Genomic DNA, 9,209 nt, shown 5'->3' with positions numbered 1-9,209 from the left:
ATGTGTCAGATATAACAACATGTAGCCATCCATCACAGAACAGAGAGCTGATATCAAAGAAAGTGGCATTGGAGGAAGTTAACAGAATGTTAGATGGCACCTTTCTGTTTATTAAGGTACTGTGTGACAGATGGTTGGTTCCCTCCTGGCATGTCACAGTACAGAACACTGCATGTCCCAGTCAAGCAAATCTACTGGGCATATCGGCTCTGACACACACAGGAAATGAAAAAGAAACCAATCCATCATTCCGAAATGTCCCTACTTTGGAAAATGTTTTCCTGCATATAAACAAAATAGATACAAAACAGGGGGGCTTGCAGTGTGACTCTGATGATGATGATAGCCAATCACTTATCTGATGGACATCTAATCTCTAATGTCATCTGATTTAGGGTGTGAGGCACACAGGTCACACTGGGACAAACAAAGGTGTGGTGCATTTAATAAGGTGTGTCCAGCATGTGATCCCCCCCATAGCTTTTTCACAATCATTCATCACTTACCTCGCAACATAAAGCACTACTGTGTTGTTACAAAACATTACGAAAGTCTTAACATATTAGCATTAAAAATGCCACACTTTGTGCGACAGATAAATGCATTTGGACATTTTGCTAATAAACGCAAAATGTGTCAATGTGTTTTGTCCCGTCTGATGGGGTTGTTGGAGGGCGTCCCCCTGGCTGGTCTCAGCTGCTCTGGGTGACAGCAGTGACAGTAGTTTCAACCCAAAGGTAGAGCAGATATAATCAAGGCTTACAATTATTTCTCTACATCAGTTTTTCATACAGTTTCAACCTCATGGGCCCGCATTATAATCTTGCTACCTACTTTTGTTACATTACGCCTACAAAGCAATTATAATTGTATTCAAAATGACTCCGCGTGTAATACTAGGTACAGTGCTTCAAGCTTAGGTTCAAGGCATTGTTGCTACAGCTTGTTTAAAAGTGTCAGCAACTCATCGGTAACCCACTTTGCTGAGCAATATAGGGACAGTGAGGTAGCTTCCTGGTTGATCTTCCTCCACATCTTTCTATTTCTGCTCCTTGAGGCGTCTCTGAATATTAATGTGCTCTCCTAAACAGGCATTGTTTTTTTATGTGATGTTTATCGACTGGAGGAGGCCTCTGTAGTGAAGGGAAACTGTTCTCTCTCTCTCTTTCCCTCTCTCTCTCTCTCTCTCTCTCTCTCTCTCTCTCTCTCTCTCTTCTCCAGTTTCTGAGAATGAGGAGACAAGCATACTGTAAGATTCAATACAAAACCACTTTTGGAATTTATTGGGATGAATCGGCCAAAGGAGACTTCATATCATATGCCTGCCCCTCCGAGTGAGTCGGTGAAATAGGGGGATGATGAAATTATTTTGATTCCTCAGGCAGTAGCTCACTGCTGAGAAGTCAAAGCAGTAGCAGAAGAGAGGATGGTTGTTAATTGCATTACAAATCTGGTTCTCGGGTCTGTTGGTTCCAATAGCGGATAGGACTATGAACCCTTGAGCAAGTAATTCCACCTCGATTACTGCAGTAAAACTACATGGGAATTAATGGGTCATAGGTGATAGCGTGTCAGTACATTGCTCACCAGAAGGGCTGTTATTTAAGTAAATCAATTATACATGACATGACATAATGGCTGGCTGCTACTTATCCTTATAATGGTTGTTCGATCTAATGATCTAATCATCAGATAATATCTACAAACACAGGAATATTTTGGACTGAGAACCTATCAATGCAGTTAAAAACTCTGATATCCAAAAACAGATTGGAAAAAGCAGCACGTTCAACATATACAAAGCAAAGTAGTCTGAGAAAAGTGTTGAGTATCTCTCTTCAAAAAATCCTTCCTAAGTGCACTACAAACTATAAGCATGTTCTTTCTTGATGCACTTCTCAGACAAATGTCAATTGTAGCCTGAGTAGATAATAATTCATTCATCTTTCTGTTCCTAATGGCTTCAGAGTAGCCGCAACACTGTCGAATGGGCAGTAGTGGAATAGATCACATGGCAGGCCGCCCAGCCCTTCCTATCAATGAAGCCTGTGAAGAGTAGAGTACATTATAGAAAGGAGCAACCTGATCTCAGAGCATTTCGTATTATTCTGTACGTAAATCTGAAACACTCCATTTAGAATAATATGTTACTTTTTGTATGATATGTTATGAATTACAATTCGTATTATATGTAAAGAATTTGCTAAACATACGATATGTTACGAATTTACAAAACGTACTATATGTTACGATTTTACAAAACTTATGATGTTACAAATTCTAGCTAGGTGGCTAACATTAGCTAGCTGGCTAACGTTAGTTAGGCTAGGGGTTAAGGTTAGGGTTAAGTTGAGGAGTTAGGTTAAAGGGTTAAGGTTAGGGTTGGGGTTAGGAGAATAGTTAGCTAAAAGGCTTAAGGTTAGGGTTGGGGAAAGGGTTAAGATTAGAGTTAGGGGAGGATTAGCTAGAATGCTAAGTAGTTGCAAAGTAGCTAAAAAAGTAGTAAGTAGTTGAAAAGTTGCTAATTAGCTAATATTGTCCATGATGACATTCAAATTTGCAACATTTGAGTTGCTAGACATTCACGTTATTTGGCTACCCATGGCCAACCATCCTACTTTAGTTTTTTCCTCAAGTAACCATCTGTCTTATTCAACCATACCAAACGTAACATATCATACTAAGGCACCTCTCTGATTCAGAGGTTGGGTTAAATGCAGAAGACACATTTCAGCTGAATACATTCAGTTGGACAACTGACTAGGTATCCCCCTTTCCCTTTCCTTTCCTAATTTGGGGGTCCCGGATTTACATGTACTATCTTACGTCTAGTCTATGAGACCAGGCTGGAAGGAGAGACAGGAAGGCTCTATTACTGAGCTCTGACTGACTGACCACTGTGATGTGAGTCTGGACTGTCACAGCTTTCTTTAGCACACACTGATGGACAAGATACATTACTGTAGTTATCAAAGCACTTACGTACACAACGCACATATTGCTTCATTTCTGTGTTGCATGTCTTCCCATTAATAACTCAACAGTGACGTCTTACATAACACATAATAGAGGACAGACTTTATAAGGTTGGTGGATGGTCAAATCGAAGTCAGAATAATAATAATGCACGCAATTATGAAAGGAGAAATATGACTCAGCATAATACATATTTATTACATGAATCATAAAGGGTATCAGCAACCCCTGTAAACAATTCAATATGTAAATCTTAGTATATTATAAAAAAACTGAAAATTCTCTCGATTCAGCAGCTGCTCCAAGAACAGTTCTATCTTTTTTTAAGAGATCATCTTTTATCCCTCTGCTTAAAGAGACAATCTGCAGATTAAAACAATAACAAAGTTGCCACCCCCACCCCTAATTTGGTAAATAGCTGAGGGATGGGTCTAGGGCAGTGGTTCCCAAACTTTTTATAGTCCCGTACCCCTTCAAACATTCAACCTGCAGCTGCGTACCCCCTCTAGCACCAGGGTCAGCGCACTCTCAAATATGTTTTTTTGACATCATTGTAAGCCTACCGTAAGATACATTTATTAAACATAAGAATGAGTGTGAGTTTTTGTCACAACCCGGCTCGTGGAAAGTGACGAAGAGCTCTTATAGGACCAGGGCACAAATAATAATATAACAATACAAATCAATAATTTTCCTCTTAATTTAGCCATCTTACATATAAAACCTTATTTGTTCATCAAAGACTGTGAATAACTCACCACAGGTTAACGAGAAGGGTGTGCTTGAAAGGACGCACATAACTCTGCAATGTTGAGTTGTATTGGAGAGTCTCAGTCTTAAATCATTTTCCGCACACAGTCTGTGCCTGTATTAAGTTTTCATGCTAATGAGGGCCGAGAATCCACTCTCACATAGGTACGTGGTTGCAAAGGGCATCAGTGTCTTCACAGCACAATTTGCCAAGGCAGGATACTCTGAGCGCAGCCCAATCCAGACATCTGGCAGTAGCTTCTGATTAAATTCAATTTTCACAGAACCGCTTGTTGCAATTTTGATGAGGCTCTCTTGTTCAGATATCGATAAGTGGACTGGAGGCAGGGCATGAAAGGGATAACGAATCCAGTTGTTTGTGTCATCCGTTTCAGGTAAGTACCTGCGTAATTTCGCACCCAACTCACTCAGGTGCTTCGTTATATCACATTTGACATTGTCCGTAAGCTTGAGTTCATTTGCACCCAAAACAATCATACAATGATGGAAAGACCTGTGTCTTGTCCTTGTTAATGGAGACAAAGAAGAGCTCCAACTTCTTAATCACAGCCTCAATTTTGTCCAGCACATTGAAAATAGTTGGAGAGTCCCTGTAATCCTAGATTCAGATCATCAGGTGAGAAAAAACATCACCCAGACAGGCCAGTCGTGTGAGAAACTCATCATCATGCAAGCAGTCAGACAAGTGAAAATTATGGTCAGTAAATAAATCTTTAAGCTCATCTCTCAATTAAAAAAACCTGTCAATACTTTGCCCCTTGATAACCAGCACACTTCTGTATGTTGTAAAAGCGTTACATGGTCACTGCCCATATCATTCCATAATGCAGAAAATACACAAGAGTTTAGGGGCCTTGCTTTAACAAAGTGAACCATTTTCACTGTAGTGTCCAAAACGTCTTTCAAGCTGTCAGGCATTCCCTTGGCAGCAAGAGCCTCTCGGTGGATGCTGCAGTCTACCCAAGTAGCGTCGGGAGCAACTGCTTGCGTTACCACTCCACTATGTCTCCCTGTTATGGCTTTTGCGCCATCAGTACAGATACCAACACATCTTGACTACCAAAGTCTGTTTGATATCCCAAAGCTGTCCAGTACTTTAAAACTATCTTCTCCTGTTGTCCTAGTTTCCAGTGGTTTGCAGAAGAGGATGTCTCCCTTAATTGACCCCCCATAAACGTAACGGACGTATAGCAGGAGTTGTGCCAGGCCTGCCACGTCTGTTGACTCATCCAGCTGTAACGCATAGAATTCACTGGCTTGTATGTGAAGCAGTAATTGTTTCAAAACATCTCCTGCTATGTCACTGATGCCTCGTGAACGGTGTTGTTTGATGAAGGCATTGTTTTTTGGGCCTTTTCCCCCAGCATTGTCCAGCCATATCCACAGCAGCAGGAAGATTTAAGTCCTCCATAATAGTATGGGCTTGTCTGTCCTAGCCACTCGGTAGCTCACCATATAAGACGCTTCTAGCCCCTTCTTATTAATGGTATCTGTTGCTTTTATACATGTCTTACTACTCGAAAATCATCTTAATTCTCGCTCAAAAAACTCCTGTGGTTTATTTTTCAAATGGGCATGTTTTGTTTCTAAATGTGAAGGTTTCATCGAGTTGTGAGATAGTACTTTTGCACATATAACACACTGTGGTTGAGGAAAGATACTACTTCCAATATAAGTGAAACCCAGATCAATGTAGTTCTCTTCATATTTGCGCCTCTTCGATGGTCCAACATCCCTGTCTGTTGTTCGGTGCTTTCCAGGGTAAGGGAGCAGTAGCTCTTCGGCTGCATCAGATTCACAACTGTCAGTGTCCATGCTAGCTGGGCTAACAACAAATGTAGAATTAATGATGCTAGCATTGGATGTGCTCGTGGAAGCAAAACAACTTGTGTCGTTGACAGGTGCAGGTGTAGTACTGCTGTAGTAGCAGTACCACCAGTAGAGATGGTATGTGTTTCTATGGACGCGGGCCTTACTTTTTTTTTACCATTAATCAATTTTTGAGCAAACGGAATGAGCAGCAGCTACGTTTGGCTACATACGGACCGTTAGTGGAATTCCCGCAAGAGAGAGTAATGGTTAATGTGATTGGATGTTAATTATTTGACTTGGCTACCTATATTTGACATTGTGTTGTTATTTTGCTGAACACTAGATGGTTTAATTTTATTTTTGGCAGTGAAACGAGGCTACTCAGGCGAGAAAAAAACCTCACCCAAATTATAACCCCGTTGGAAAATCTAAATGGACTGTTTGAAAATGTGAATGCATTTTACATTTTTTTTATTATTATTATACATGTGAATCAAATTTTTATTTGGCGTACCCCTGACGGCATTGCGCGTACCCCTGGGGGTAGGCGCAAGAGAAATGTAACCACTCTCAAATTCATAGACAGAGCTATTGATGCAAGGACTGACCACCCATGATACCAAATGATAGTTTTAACCCTTTTTGGAGGCTATACAGTGTTTGTTTAGAATTCCATTGTTTTCCAACAAAGGAGTAAAACAAGCTTATAATTTGGATTCTGATGCGGTACGACAATTGAACTGAGCTCATGGGAATTTATTTATATTCTTCAAGTATCAAATATCATATATCATGAATTTAAAAGTCCAAAAATGTATGTAAAGATCACAGGTTACCCCTTGAAGGCAAAGTCATGTTAAGTTTCATGGCTGCCTGCCCACCCATCTTATTTTATTCGCAGGCTCCCCTCTCTTCTAGAGAACGGCTTATCGTCCTTGACAGTTTATTATTACCATGTCTAAAATAATATAAAACAAGTGCCCTGACCTTTTCAGCTGTGCCCCACTCCTTACATGCAGACAGAAAGAGAGAGAGGGACACACAAAAGAGAGAAAGAAGGAAAGAGAGAGAGAGAAAGAAAGAAATAAAACAAAGGGAGATAGAGACCCACAAAGAATTCAAAAACAAATCCAATTTTGATAAACTCCCACATCTACTGGGTGAAATCCCACAGTGTTCAATCACAGCAGCAAGATTTGTGACCTGTTGCCACAAGAAAAGGGCAACCAGTGAAGAACAAACACCATTGTAAATACAAACCATATGTTGATTTATTTTCCCTTTTGTACTTTAACTATTTGCACATCGTTACAACAGTGTATATATTTGTAATGTCTTTATTCTTTTGGAACTTTTGTGCAATGTTAACTTTTCATTTTTTATTGTTTATTTCACTTTTGTTTATTATCTATTTCACTTGCTTTGGGAATGTAAACATATGTTTCCCATGCCAAATAAAGCCCCTTAAATTGAAATGGGACTGTAATAGAGAAATTGAGGCAAGAAGACAGTAATAAAGGGAGAGAGAGGAAGGGAGGGAGAGGTATAGAGACACGAGAGATGGAGCTGGAGAACTAAGGGAGGGAGTATGTCATTTTATACAAAAACCCATCATCGGGGTAGGTCGCTTACGGTTTCAGGCACAGTTTGTTGTCTTAAGCATTTGCCTTGAGAGATCTGCTTCAGTGACCATCTGGGAAAGTGCCCATTAGTGCACAGCGCTGTCAGAGACAAATTCCTCTCATAATCTATAGAAGATCAAGCTACTCTAACAGTTATGCTTTATACGCTTAAAAAAATGTATAGTAATGTATGCCAGTGTCAGTTAAAAAGGCATTAGAGCCACGCTTCCGTAATCTGTAAAATGTCTGGCTGTAGCTTTAAATCTCCAGGCTTAGGTCTCCACTTTCTTCAAAGCCTTGTGAGAATAGCAGACATCCAGGGATGAATAACATCATGTTTTTTGGGAGCTTTAGCAGTACGGGGAGCTGTGATGAAGAGGCATCTGTTTCATCCCCTGCTAATTATAGCAGGGAAATCTGTTCAATCTCAAAGAACAAAGTGAGAGAACGGTCCTAAAAAATAAACACCTTCCAATAACCTCTGACAAGTCCAATTACCTCAAAATGTGTAAAGTGGATTGGGTATTTTTATTTTATTTAACCTTTATTTAACTAGGCAAGTCAGTTAAGAACAAATTCTTATTTACAATGATGGCCTACCAAAGGCAAAATGCCTCCTGTGGGGACGGGGGTTGGGAATAAATAAATAAATAATAAGAATAAAAATATAGGACAAAACACATATCACAACAAGAGAGACAAGAGAGATTACCTCAATTAGCCTGTACCCCCGCACACTGACTCGGTACCGGTGCCCCCTGTATATAGCCTCATTATTGTTATTCTTATTGTGTTACTTTTTATTATTACTTTTTATTTTAGCCTACTTGGTAACTATTTTCTTCTTCTTGAACTGCACTGTTGGTTAAGGGCTTGTAAGTAAGTAAGCATTTCACGGTAAAGTCTACACTTGTTGTAGTGGGCGCATGTGACAAATAAAGTTTGATTTGATTTGACAACACTACATAAAGAGAGACCTGAGACAACAACATAGCAAGGCAGCAACACATGACAACAACATGGTAGCAACACAACATGACAACAACATAGCAAGGCAGCAACACATGACAACACAGCATGGTAGCAACACAACATGACAACAACATGGTAGCAGCACAATGTTTTTTTACATTTTTAAATGTAACCTTTATTTAACTACATAATGATAGCCTACATGATGATGCTGGGCCAATTGTGCACCTCCCTATGGGACTCCCAATCAGGGCCGGTTGTGATACAGCCTGGATTCAAACCAAGGTGTCTTTAGTGACGCCTCCGGCAATGAGATGCAGTGCCTTAGACCGCTGCGCCACTCAGGAGCCCACAAAACATGGTACAAACATTATTGGGCAGAGACAACAGCACAAAGGTCAAGAAGGTAGAGATAGCAATGCATCATGCAAAGCAACCACAACTGTCAGTAACAGTGTCCATGACTGAGTCTTTGAATGGAGAGATTGAGATAAAACTGTTCAGTTTGAGTGTTTGTTGCAGATCGTTCCAGTCGCTAGCTGTACCAATAATATGTGTCTATCGCTGTGCACTTTGCCTGTGTATGCACTGTATTTGTGTCCTGTCTACTGCATCGCTCAGAAGAATTTACCTCTACCACACCTATAACCGTAACACCCTACACCTTTGTCTGTCCAACAGATTCAGAGATTCAACTCAATTTCAATGAAATTAAGTTGAACCAACGTGGAATAGACGTTGAATTGACGTCTGTGTCCAGTGGGTAATGTCTTTCCTGTTCCTTTTCTTTCCTTTTCCCGAACACATTTTGTCCATTACACGTAGCCTTACAAATAATGCATTTAACTCTTTTTATATTGTGCATATATCCTGGATGTGAGGAGAGGCCAATAAGCCAGACATCCCAAAATTAAGAAGGATGTGCTCATAAATCGATTAGTAATTTCATCTGGGAGGGATGCGGAAACTTCTAGACAGAAGGACAGCAGTCTGGTGATTTTAATTGATTGGCTCCATCTTCAAACTCTTATGGGGCATTAAAGTCCATAACACTAA

This window comes from Salmo trutta, chromosome 2, assembly GCF_901001165.1.
Source record: "Salmo trutta chromosome 2, fSalTru1.1, whole genome shotgun sequence".
Classification (NCBI taxonomy): domain Eukaryota; kingdom Metazoa; phylum Chordata; class Actinopteri; order Salmoniformes; family Salmonidae; genus Salmo; species Salmo trutta.
This window is presented reverse-complemented; position numbering follows the sequence as displayed.